The sequence below is a fragment of the Octopus bimaculoides genome, chromosome 6, assembly GCF_046866305.1.
Source record: "Octopus bimaculoides isolate indiv1 chromosome 6, ASM4686630v1, whole genome shotgun sequence".
Taxonomy (NCBI): domain Eukaryota; kingdom Metazoa; phylum Mollusca; class Cephalopoda; order Octopoda; family Octopodidae; genus Octopus; species Octopus bimaculoides.
Window position 1 is genome coordinate 68,764,947 of NC_142933.1, and position 13,988 is coordinate 68,778,934.

Below are 13,988 nucleotides of genomic sequence, written 5' to 3' on the forward strand. Positions count from 1 at the left end.
ATTTCAAAACAACTCCGCTTGCGAAGACCTGTTGAGGCAAGTGAAACCGAAATCGAACTAAATTCGATGACTGGCACCCATGCCAACATCGTCTCCTTCATTGAACACGAAACTCAGCTTGCAAAGACCTGTTGGGGCAAGCGAAAGCGAAATCATGATGGCACCTGTGCCCAGCGTCGCCTTTCTGGCACTTGTGCCGGTGGCACGTGAACAAAACGTTCGAGCGAGGTTGTTGCCAGTGTGACTGGACTGGCTCTTGTGCAGGTGGCATGTAAAATACACCATTTTGAGTGTGGCCGTTGCCAGTACCGCCTGACTGGCCTTCGTGCCGGTGGCACGTAAAAGCACCCACTACACTCTCGGAGTGGTTGGCGTTAGGAAGGGCATCCAGCTGTAGAAACTGCCAAATCAGATTGGAGCCTGGTGTAGCCTTCGGGCTCCACCAGTCTTCAGTCAAATCGTCCAACCCATGTTAGCATGGAAAGCGGACGTTAAACGATGATGATGTGAATAAATAAGCAAGTGACTAAGATCTTTTGCAATATGCTAGGCTTGAGAAAATACGTGAAGCCAAGTGAACCGTAGTCATGGCCATTGCTAGTGTCATGTAAATGGCACCCATGAAATTGTAGTTATGGCTATTGCCAGTGTCACGTAAATGGCACCCATGCCCGTGGCACGTAAAAAGCACCCATTACACTCTTGGAGTGGTTGGTGTTAGGATAAAAACCATGCCAAAATCAGACTGGAAGCTAGTGCAGCTCTCCGGCTTACCAATTCCAGTCAAACTATCTAACCCATGCCAGCATGGAAAATGAACATTAAACGATGATGATGACACATTTGACAGAGAAATCTGAATGCTAAATGTTAATGGTTAGATTAGGGCACTAAATTATTAGTTTGCGCATTTACAAACAAGGATTTGTTTCCATGTATACATGTCTGTGTGTAATAGTCTGAGCGTCATTATTTGTACTTATGTAAATATACAATGTTCAGTTTATTTAATTTTCCCCAAATAACAAAGATGTAAATATCACAGAAGTCAATTGCAGCAACATATCAATGCATTAATATCTGTCCAATGCTTGAAAGTGAATTCCCACCTCTCTAACAAAGAGCAGTGACTCCATGAGAAAACTATGAATGGAAGTAGGTCAAAATTTGCAAGGTTAAATAACAAAGCAAATACAAAAACAATTAAACCTTGGGAGAGGCATTATGCCAGTAATACAAAAACAGAATATGCATTCTAGAAACCTGACTACCATACTTTTTAATTCTATTGTGGACTGAATTCTATCTACAGGAAATAAAGTCAAGAAAGTCAAAATAAACAGAGTGATCTAAAAAAAAAAAAAAAAAAAACTAACACATACAAAATATTGGTTTCAAATTTTGGCACAAGGCCAGCAATTTTGGGAAAAGGGGTGAGTCAATTACATCAACCTAAGCGCTCAACTAGTACATATTTTATAAATCCAAGAAAGACAAAAGGCAAAGTCAATTTCAACAGAATTTGAACTCAGAACATGTAGACAGATGAAATGCCACTAAGCATTTTGCCCAGCGTTCTAATGAGTTTGCCAACTTGCCACCTTAATAATAATAATAATCCATACAGAACATTAAAATTTTTAAAAAAAGCACAGAGGTGGATGTTATTTAACTGCTTAATATTCAACTATGAGGTGGCATCAAAAGGTTCCCCAACTATTTCTATAGCATGCCAACAGACGGCAACACAAGATTGCAAGTGCAGTGAGAGCTAGCAGTGACCTTTATGAGGTAGTGTGCCAAGTGACATTGTTGTGTTTACTTCACAACTTGTGAAATTTGTGTTTTTGTGATCACATGTATGCTGTAGTCAGCAATTTTGTCATGTACAGAAAGTTGGAACAAAGAGCCAATGTGAAATATTGCTTTAAACTTAGGAAGTCTGCTACTTAGACATTGAGCATGCTTTGGCAAGCTTAGTGACAAGGTAATGGGATGTACACAAGGTTTCAAGTGGCATAGGCACTTCAAAACCAGAACATCCTTGAAAGTGGTATTGTACATTGAGAATTAGTCTCCGTGATGGCCACATCATCGAGAGTTTTATTGCTAGGTTTTAAAATGTTTAAGGGAGGACATTCGGCGAAAGCAACCAGATCTGTGGAGCATGAAGAATTGGATTCTTGAAGACAACAATGCACCGTCACCGAGTTTCTCGCCAAAAACAACATGGTATTGCTTCCACACCTGCAGGTTTCCATCTCTTCCCCAAAATGAAAATGCAGCTCAAAGGTCACTGTTTCACCACTGTTGTTAAGATCCAGAGTAAATCACAGAATGTCCTCGAATCAGAGAAAACTTCCAAGCCGGATTCCAAAAGTGGTTGGAATGCTGGGACCAGTGTATTGCAGTGCAAGGTGACTATTTCAAAGGAGATGATGTTAAAATAAGTTATTTTTTTTTATTAGACATAACAAGTCCAAGAATCTTTTGATATCACTTCATATAACTGGAAGAACTCATCATCATTTCACATCTGCTTTGACAGTATCCAATGAAGCAGAAGGCTACAGCATGCTCCAATATCTCATTTTGGCATGGTTTCTACAGCTGAGTGCCCATCCTAATGCAACTGACAGAGTATGTTGTGGGCATTTTTGCATGGCGCCTGCTCTAAAGAGGCCGTCTGGCCCCTGGCAAGACTAAGAGTCCTCGCAATGCAGCACTGTCTCTATTGATTCTTCAACTACTTTACAAAGCACACAGGATATTTTTACATAGCACCAGCACTAGTGAGGCTACCTTGTAATATACAAAACTAAAAAGCCTCACAACAGAAATGAAAAAAGAGAGAGTGATAATTTTAAATGAGGCAAAAGAAGAGTAACGTATAAGGATCAGGTTCATTATTGAGAGAGAGAGAGAGGGAGAGAAACTAAAATCTAAAACTGAATCTGAAAACTATGAAAGTACAACTAATAAAACTCATTATCTGCAGAGATTGTTCCTAACAGATTTCTTCAGAAGCTTACATTTTACCTGATTATAAGATTAATGCTTTTTATCTAACAAGGATTGTAAATCAGTGAAATGACAACATTTCTAGAGTAAGGATTCTTTACTCTCTTCAAAATAGTTACTTTGCCAAATATAATTTTTTTTTGTGAGTTTGTGATGAAATAATGTTCAAATTTTTTAGACTTTCCAAGACAAAAAGAGAATAAGTATATGAGGATAGTTTGAGTAATCGTAGGTCAGTAAGTAAAAGGGAAAATATGAAATTTACAGTGAGACAGGTGAAGTTCAAATAAAGGAAGGGTTTTGGTTGTATCAACAGAGAGATATTTGAGCACAGGAAGAAGACAGTCAGAACAAGTGAGTTTATGTGGATACAATAGCCTCAGAGTTGACAAGAGGAATCATTTTTATGATAATGAGGTTAAAGGTTAACTTTCCATAAAAGCTTTCTTTTTATGTAATACATGTACAGCCCAAAACATTGAGTAGTTCTCTTAGTTTAGGGTGTATTTGTACACTGATAGCTGCTTATATTATTTGCAACCATATGGTTTTGGGTTCAGTCCCACAGCATGTCACCTCTGGCGAGTATCTTCTACTATAGCCCCATGTGAGCAAATATGGTAGAAAAAACTATGGAAGCTCATCATATATAAATGCATATATATGTGTGTACATGTCTTTTTCTACAGCTGTCCCCCACCAACACTTGACAATCAGTGCTGGTTTGTTTACATCATGTAACTTAGCTATTCAGCAAAGGAGACCAAAAGAATAAGTACTAGACTTAATTGCTCGACTAAACACTTCAAGGTGGTGGCCCAGCATGGATGTGGTCCAAGTAAGAAAAAAAAATCAGTTTTTGTAGAAAAGTTTGAAGATTTTAAATGCTTGCAATGCATACAACCATCTGATCTACATTAAGTTCCTAGAAAAATATTCTCTAGTAATGACCATATATCACTCTTTCCATTTGTAGATCACTAAATTCTTTCAAGCCATTAATGTTTTAAGTCATTCTGATATTAATCTCTCAGCTTTTGATATCACTTCATATTTTCACTCTCCCACACATATATTGCCTAGATACCCTTTTAATTTTCCAAGTAAATCAACATACAACACTACCCTTCTAAAATAATCATCCAATTCAAGATATCACTTGCTGTGACTATTATAAAGGCTTGGAATATAGTGCTTTACAGAGTTCATATAATCAATTAATATTCCATTTCAGGACCTAATGATGCTTAGAAAAATATTTTCATTTATAATTTAATTTTTGGCATGGTTGAACAGCTTGACAGGAACTGGCATGGTCAAGGTCTGCACCAGGATCTATAGTCAGTTTTGGCATGGCTTCTGTGGCTGGATGCCCTTCCTAATGCCAACCACTTTACAGAGTGGACTGGATGCTTTTTACATGACACCATCACTTGCAATTTTGTTTATATGGTACCAGCACCAGTGCTTTTTATGCACTGGTACCACATTAAAAAACCCCTAGTACACTTTGTAAAGTGTCTGGTATTAGGAAGGGTCTCCAGCAGTAGAAACCAGACTATGGAACCTGGTGCAGTCCTTGGTCTTGCTAGTTCCTATCCAGCCACCCAACTCAAGCCAGCATGGAAAACAGATGTTAAATGATGATGATGACACTGATGCTGCACTAACTGTTTAACTTAAAAACTCTATACACAATCACAGCACCATAACTACATCTAGTTTCTTTAAATTTCCACCATACTGCTTCTTAAAATTCCATATAAAGTAACGGGGTCTTTAATGTAGTGATTCTGACAGATTTATACAACACCAACATTTCTGCCTAAGCATGAAAACAAATTTCAATGCTTGCAAAGATTTCCTACCAATATATTCAACAGGGTACATGAAGATTTTTCTAGAATTCCCAAATCTCTTTGCTATAACAACCAGCTCCAAGTTCTTGCCTCATATATTCCAAGAGAAAAAAAAAATCACTGCTTGTATTGCATATTTTAAATTATAGGCTCTCAATCATGTTAGTGAATTCTCAGAACAAACAAAAATTCCTTTAATACTATGCATTATACCATTCTGAGCTTACATACGATGTCAGCATGCACACTATCAGAAATAATGTTCATCTTCTATCACCCAATCCTTAGTCAGAAATTTCATTTTCTTATATTTTCTTTACTAAACTAATTAATCAACTTTTTAATTAAAGTCTAACTGAAAACAATTTTCTCTTCAATTCTCTTCTTCCAAATGTTCTTTCCATGACTTTGGTTGTTAGTGTTGCAGTGCAATCTAAACTTGATTAATTAATCTCCAGTTTCAGGTTCAAGGTCTCATATTTAAAAAAGGGTCAATTGCTGTATTCTTTTCCTTGCAGCCACACTGAAATACTGTCTCGAACAGAACCCCAGTATATCTATTAAGTGTGATATTTATTCTGTCGTTTCTTTTGCTGGACTGCCAAGTTACATAAACAAAATCCAATACTAGTTGTCAACACACATGCACACTCTATATATATATATATATATATATATATATACACACACACACATATACACACCCTTCCAAAGTTCCCATCCACAAAATTCACACAAAACATTGTCAACCCAGGGCTGACGAAAATATTTACTTCAAGTGTTGCACATTGGAACTGAACCTTAAACCACAGGATTGAAAAGGGAACGCTTAACCACATGAACCATATTCCAAAACCTTCACTCCCTTTGAGGTTATGTGACTTCAACATCTCCATTGAAAAGATTCAAATATCTTCTTATGGAGAATTTTTTAGGACAACTCTACCTGCAAATATCATTCACCTGGAAACATTAGTTACCTGTGTACCAACAGCCTCTCTCACCGGAAATCTACCCAATATCAACCTGACGAAGATGGCAGCTAACCCTGGCAATTGATTTTAGAGTCTTTGCAATCAAAATTGGCAGAGTGTAGTCATTTTTTGTACAGATCAAAATAAACAAAAAATAAAGCTCTCTGTCTTAAACACAAAGCTGAAAAATATTCAGACAACTAAAGAATAACTTCTCTTTCAAACTCAATTTGTATCTTTGCATCAAATATTCTTTTCATCTACATTCTGCTACTCACACATTTTATGTGTACGTGAGCATGCATCATATCATCTGCAATAAAAAAAAAATTATTGAACAGTATAGGCGCAGGAGTGGCTGTGTGGTAAGTAGCTTGCTTACCAACCACATGGTTCTGGGTTCAGTCCCACTGCATGGCATCTTGGGCAAGTGTCTTCTACTGTAGCCTCAGGCCGATCAAAGCCTTGTGAGTGGATTTGGTAGACATAAACTGAAAGAAGCCCGTCGTATATATGTATAAATGTGTGTGTGTTTGTGTTTGTCCCCCTAGCATTGCTTGACAACTGATGCTGGTGTGTTTATGTCCCCGTAACTTAGCGGTTCGGCAAAAGAGACCGATAGAATAAGTACTAGGCTTACAAAGTCCTGGGGTCGATTCGCTCGACTAAAGGTGGTGCTCCAGCATGGCCGCAGTCAAATGACTGAAACAAGTAAAGGAGTAAAAAGTTACATTCCTTGCTCTTTTAGCCACACTTCTTAATTCAAAAGAATTAGCCATGAATTCTTCGTTTGTTTTCGGACGAAAACGCAGTGTGTATGGTCTTCACACAGCTTCTATAACACATCACTAACATAGAAAATGCTTCATTATATATTCTGCTTTAGAATGGTTGAAATTAGTGAAGACAGTAAAAAACAAAACTAGATTCCATCAGGGATCCTCAACCATTTTTTTATCTCTTTATTCTTTTTACTCTTTTACTTGTTTCAGCCTTTTGACTATGGCCATGCTGGAGCACCGCCTTTAGTCGAGAAAATCGACCCCAGGACTTATTCTTTAGAAGCCTAATACTTATTCTATCAGTCTCTTTTGCCGAACCACTAAGTTACAGGGACATAAACACACCAGCATCGGTTGTCAAGCGATGTTGGGGGGACACAGACACACAAACACATATATATATGCATATATACGATGGGCTTCTATCAGTTTCCGTCTACCAAATCCACTCACAAGGCTTTGGTTGGCCCGAGGCCATAGTAGAAGACACTTGCCCAAGATGCCACGCAGTGGGACTGAACCCGGGACCATGTGGTTGGTAAGCAAGCTACTTACCACACAGCCGGACCCTTTTGATAACTATTTTATTCTGGTGGACCCCCATAGCCATTCCATGTTTAAAAACTAGTTTTATAGATACTTCTTTCAAGATTCCTATTTTGTTTTTCACAAATTAATTTGTGGGCTGAACTATGTATGTAAAATGGTAGAGAAAGAAACCTGTGTTTTGCAATACATACATTTAAAGCAAAATTTTTTTCAGGAGCCCTTAAAATACTATTGTGGATCCCAAATTTACAATTTTGATGCATAGACCCCACCCAAATTCTTAAATGGACCCTCAGAGGCCATATGGAACACAGTTGAGAACCACTGTTCAATATGAACAAGTTTTCATACTGAAAGGACTGGAGTTCAAAAACCACAAGAATTGGGTTCATCTTACTAGTAGCATTCGATGGTCAATATTTGCTTTCCTCTTATAAGAGTACCTAAAAAGAAACACTGTCTTTAAATTTATGTTGCAATCATAAGTGGTGACATTTCTGTTCTTGGATTTTCTGTTTTCTATATGGCGCGAAAAGAGAGGAAATGTGAAATAAATTACTTGGTTTTCTCTAATCTTTCTGTTCATAATGATGTTTAGTAGTGACCAAAGTCCAACTTTACAAAATAAACACTTGTGTACACCATAGTGCTTGCCAGTGATAGAGAATCTAGCAATTTATTTCCCAATATAAAACTTTTAAAATCAGTTTTATGCTGAGTTTGGTAAAAATGAAACACACAAAAACAAAATGGGGGGGAAAAAATGGGAATAAAAATTCAAACTATTTATATACACTTGACATTATTTCAGAGGGAAATCTCGAAAAAGAAAAATTTGCTGAATAGCTGTCTCTCGAACTCCCGAGCGAAGTGTGGGAGAGAAAAAAAAAGGTAAGGAAATGAAAAGGGGCAAAATGTAAACAAACATTTTAATTTTCGAGGGAAAAGAAGTTATAGTGACTCTTACTGTTTATTGAATGAAATAAGAAGACTGAAAAAAAAGAGTAAAAAATGCTACCCTCGGATGGTTCGCAAACTTAAAGGGTTTCTTGGACCTTCTGGCTACTAACCCGAGTACTGAAGGCAAGAAACGAGAACGTTTAATAAAGAGGCCTCATATTACACTCGAACTGCTAGACATAATAGTAAAACCTCCCTCAAAATTTTAAATAAAAAATAAGACACATTGGATAATTCAACCCAAGATGCACATTGACTTAAAAAGAAAAAGGCGATTGTAACTTGATTTTGATTACGGGTCAGCTTGATCAGAGTAGACCTGGAGCTAAACAAGGTTCAGCCAGATAAAACCGTTATTTATCTGTGCACAGCTTTCGATAATTGAAAAAAAAAAAAAATCAATGGCTAGATAACTGTTAGAAAATTATTTCAACAAAAACACGTTTATGTTGTATAAAGGTTACATTTGAAAATAAAATAACGAGGTTTCTGCGCATAAATTCAGAGACACACAAGGATAAACCAGAAATTTATATCAGTGACTGACCTAATAAATGATGAACAGTGTTAAAAGGTTTTATTCCTTAAATAAAAAAAAAAAGGGAATGAGAAATAATGTAATGTAAAGATAAGAATGAAGTTAAAATTTACCAAAATTTAATAATAGAAAAGAGTTGATTTGATTTACCTGGTAATTAAAATGAGAAACCAGCAAGGATAAACAAAATAAAAATGCCCCGATTAGAAATTCCAGGTTATAATTTAGACAGATAAAAGCGACCAGAACCCGAATAAGTTGTGTGAATGTTTGAGTATATACATGCTTGAGTTACTCCCGAAAATATTATAAGTCAACATGTGATACAAAAGGTAAAAATTGTGGACGAAAAGGCATCGCAGAGGGGAAGAAAAAAAAAGCTTTTGATTTAATAGCAAGTAAGACGGGGTTAAAATTAAATTCACAAATACAAATAGATGTGTACATGAACTATAAAAAGAAGCACGTTGAAGTACTCCTAATATCTTTACAATTACATAGAAATAAATTAGTTGGAAGAGGATATCATTTTTTACCGTTTTCTAATAATTTTAAATCATGTCTTCTGTAGCAGTTTTGTTACTGAACAAGAGGCGCCATCTACAACATTTAGGGATGGCTTATTTAACTGACTGCTGCCGATTATTATTTACTAGCAACTATCATTAAAAAGAAAAAAAATCTTTTAAGAATTTCTGTATTAATTTTAATATAAATAATGTAAAAAAAATACTGCTCTGCTGAAAGTAGTAAAAAATATATATTAATCGTAATTATAAAAATTTAATCGATTATCAGGAAAGGCAAAAAACTAACCGGTCCCGACGACGTGTTGCACGGTTATCTTACGGAAAAGCACGAATAACTTTTGTTAGAGCTGAATGGTTGTTTTATATTGTTTAATCAGGAAGCTTTTTTAGTGTATTGCTTTTCAATTAATTAAACTATTTCAGTATTATCGTTACCGAATATATTAACCCACAACTGACAATGAAATATGTGCTACGTAATTAAATAGAATCAAGAATCGGGTTTAAAAAAAAGACAAACTTTTTGTGTACTAAAAAGGTGTGGCTTATCAAAAAGGAAATAAAATGGGTCTATTCTATAAATAAATGTGATGAAGAAACAGTGGAACTTTGTTAATCCATACTAAACAGGGGAGGGTCTGTTTTAACCGATTGTCCGAGTTAACTGATGGTGAGGAGGGTTAATACTGTGATATATGCATTAATGAACATGGTACACAATAGCAAAATTATAGAAAATACTGTGAACATGATATAACAATTATAAATAGACAATTCTTCATACTAGTTCTTCGTGGGATTAGGCCACCTAAAATAAAGAACTATGCAGTACATGGTCTCATTCTCAATGTTTTACCAAAGACAATGAGTCTAATAAAATATATTCTGCATATTGTTAGATTCTTAGTTAAGCATAAAACATGAATCTTTTTATCTTATTTTTTACTTGCTTTAGTCATTGGACTACGGTCGTACAGGGGTACTACGTTGAAGAGTTTAGTCCAGTCATGAGCAATCTGCGACCCTAAGGACTATTACCCCTAACGAAAAATTACCTTAGCTTTTTTTTCAGGAGTGCGACTCGATGGATAATGAGTCATGTTTCATGCAGACTGCTTCTCGAAGGAGGTTGCCCATGCCTTATCTAGTCTCACAAATAGACCCCAGTGCTTAATTTTTTAAAGTTTGGTACTTATAGGTCTCATTTGCCAAGCTGCTAATTTGCGGGGACATAAACAAACTAACACCAGCAGTCAAGCTTAGTTAGTTAGTTGGCACTCCATCGCTTACGACGTCGAGAGTTCCAGTTGATCCGGTCGACGGAACAGCCTCCTCGTGAAATTAACGTGCAAGTGGTTGAGTACTCCACAGACATGTGTACCCTTAACGTAGTTCTCGGGGATATTCAGCGTGACACAGTGTGACAAGGCTGACCCTTTGAATTACAGGCACAACAGAAACAGGAAGTAAGAGTGAAAGAAAGTTGTGGTGAAAGAGTACAGCAGGGTTCGCCACCATCCCCTGCCGGAGCCTCGTGGAGCTTTTAGGTGTTCTCGCTCAATAAACACTCACAACGCCCGATCTGGGAATCGAAACCGCGATCCTATGACAGCGAGTCCACTGCCCTAACCACTGGGCCATTGCGCCTCCACAGCAGTCAAACAATGAAGCAATAAAAAGAAGACAAACATATATACGCACACACACATATTCGACAGGCTTCTACAGTTTCCGTCCACCAAATTCATACACAAAGCATTGATCGGCCAGGCGCTACAGTAGAAGACATTTGTCCAAGGTGTTGAACGGTGGAACTAAACCCGAAACTACATCATTGTAAAGCAAGCTTCTTAACCATAAAGCTTTGGACTTCATAAAATATCTAATATTACAGTATGCAAAAATTTTAAATATTAATACAATATATTAGTTAATTTGATTTTACCTGCTACACGGTAGATTAGTTTTGTTGTGGTGGAAATGGGAGTAGAAATCATAACTTGTCAAGAGTTCATAGAGTTAGGATGTTCGATTGACCCTTGCTTCCACTCGAGGAAGAGAGTGAAAAGGGACTGGGTCAGCGATATGTAAGTTATCAATATCATCAACAGACATAGGACGAATTGGCTTGAAGATTAAGTTGAGTTTCAGTATGGAGTAGAAGGTTTAGTAACCCCAAAACACTGAGAATTTGCATCCAGGTCGCTGTATCTGATGCAAAAACAACTAAATAACACGAACGCGATTCACTCAATTAAGGAACTGACCACTAAGATATCTGGTAAAACAGGATCTCATTAGACAATTTCATCTTTGGCACGCTTTTTCTGATAAGGACATCAGCTAAATATTAAGCACATTCTAGACACTAGCCGGCAGCGTCCATAAGACATTAGTAGCATACGCTTGAACCGGCCAGCTGAGAATCAAGACCAATAGATGGCGAGGCGATGATGACAGCTAAACCACTGAGTTGCTAGAATCACACGATGACGGTACAATCATACCTGATCCAACAGCACCTCATTGAAACTTTGAATTATCAGCTCGGTATCAACATCTCTACTGTTGTTGGTAGTAATGACAATACATAGTTTGTTAACGATAAAAACAAATATTATGTATTCAAGATCTCAACGGAATTTGTCTTCTTTTCATCGATTCCAACTCAACCAAACCATAATATTGTTGATCACCAAAAAATCAGATTCGAACAGAAAATCGTCCGGTAACTACCATTTGAATGGAAATTTTGTTTTCACTACAAAATAGGTATCGCTGGGTTTGTACCGCCCCCTTCAGACCCAACTACACTCTCATTGAAAAATATAGAATACCTCATAAGTAATATAAACGTCCTAAATTCAGTGGCAGCGTTAATGAAGATGTTACGCGTTAATTTAATATCTTAAACTTATCTTTATTAATGTAAATCGAATTATACATAGATATTTTTAAAATTTTTATGCTGGTGCACCGCCTTTAGTCGAGCAAATCGACACCAGGACTTATTCTTTGTAAGCCTAGTACTTATTCTATCGGTCACTCTTGCCGAACCGCTAAGTTACGGGGACGTAAACACACCAGCATCGGTTGTCAAGCGATGTTGGAGGGATAAACACAGACACATAAACATATATATATATATATATATATATATATATATATATATATATACAACGGGCTTCTTTCAGTTTTCGTCTACCAAATTCACTCACAAGGCTTTGGTCGGCGCGAGGCTATAGTAAAGGACACTTGCCCAAGGTGCCACGCAGTGGGACTGAACCCGGGACCATGAGGTTGGTAAGCAAGCTACTTACGACGCACCCACTCCTGCGTCTAGATATATACAAGATTTACACAGATATAGGAGTTAGAACTTGTGATCTGCCCGCGGACCTTTTTCTTTGGAAATTTTTGCCCGTCACAATAAAAAGTTTCCCCATCCCTCTTCTCGGGTCATCATTACACATATCCTGCACTAATCCTCAACAGAGTGCGATTGCTAGCTTCCCACCGACCACTCGTCGAGTAGAGTGACTGACCAAGCAGCTTACTAAATGCAAACACCAAATACATACAAGTATGTGTTATTAATGTTTTATTTTGAGATAAAACATTAAAACTCACTTGTAGAATTTTTGCCCATCTTCACTTTTGTGAAGTTTTAGTAGTCAGTGAAAGTAGACTTACATTTAAAATTAACTATATTATCATATTCTTTACTTGTATGTCCTCTTCGGAACAAGCCATAGGCTCGGGTACATGAAGTGCAGTGGGTGAAGGCGCACCCCTCTAAAATTTGGGTCGGGGCAATGAAAATGCTTTGAATATCCCTCTGAAAAACTTCATTGCCAAAACGAAGCAATGCCGGATTTAGATGGGGAGAAGCCCTAAGCTATCCCACCTTTGAGCCCCTTTTCCTAAGCCTATAACAGTAGCCGTCCTCACTCCTGGTAAATTCAAAGGCCCCTGACTTCAGCTTGTTAAGTCTATAGGCAAATTAGACACTTGATAACAAGGCCGTAAGCTTTTTCATTACTCTCCATTGGTTGTAGATACTTTTTCGTAGTTTGTAGTTACATTGTCTTCTAGCAGAGATAAAATCAGATCGCTAAAATACTCTGTAGTCAACAATTTAACTGCGCTTCTTTAAATGTCAGTTCGTTACCGTTTTTCGATTCAGTGGCGCAAAAGTTTGACTTAATTCTTTATTTATGCATTACATTATATAGAATAACAAAATGTGGCCACAAAAATCAACTGCTAACCCCAGCCTACCTCGCCTTTTGGTGAAGAATAGTTGCTTTTTGTTTTGAAGAAGCTTCCATCATCGTTACTCGTATCAAGCAAATTTTTTTTTTCAGTAAGTCGTAATTTTCAACAGAATCCTGAATGTCTAGAATTTCATTGTAATTAGATTGACGTGTCTGGAGTAAATTTTAGTTCTTTTTGTTATATCCAAAATTTTTCTGCTATGTAGCTGGTATTTTACATCAGGTAAATCCCACTACTGCTGTAGTGGGGTGGGGTGGATTTACTGTGACTTACTAAGTGAATTATTTCGGGCCAATGTTATATCGTTTCTTCTCTCTCTCTCTCTCTCTCTCTCTATCTCTGTCCTTCATACACACGCATAAACACACACACAATGTATTTATATATATATATATATATATATATATATATATATATATATATATATATATATATATATATATATATATATATATACTAGACTACTCGTGATCCATTGGGTTACCGGAAAAGTTTGA

General features: G+C 36.9%; 1 protein-coding gene across 3 annotated transcripts in view; it reads right to left on the reverse strand.

Moving 5' to 3' along the window:
• LOC106877670 (uncharacterized) overlaps positions 1-9,756 on the reverse strand; it is a 36,997-nt gene extending 27,241 nt beyond the window's left edge. The window contains exon 1 of one of the 3 annotated variants that reach the window (XM_052968729.2): positions 9,500-9,756. The gene's annotated coding sequence lies outside the window, so the exon portion shown is untranslated. Of the gene's footprint in view, positions 1-8,833; positions 9,291-9,499 lie in introns of those variants that run through there. The other 2 variants (XM_014926619.3, XM_089354026.1) reach the window with 2 other exon arrangements.
• Between the last annotated feature and the right edge of the window lie 4,232 nt (positions 9,757-13,988).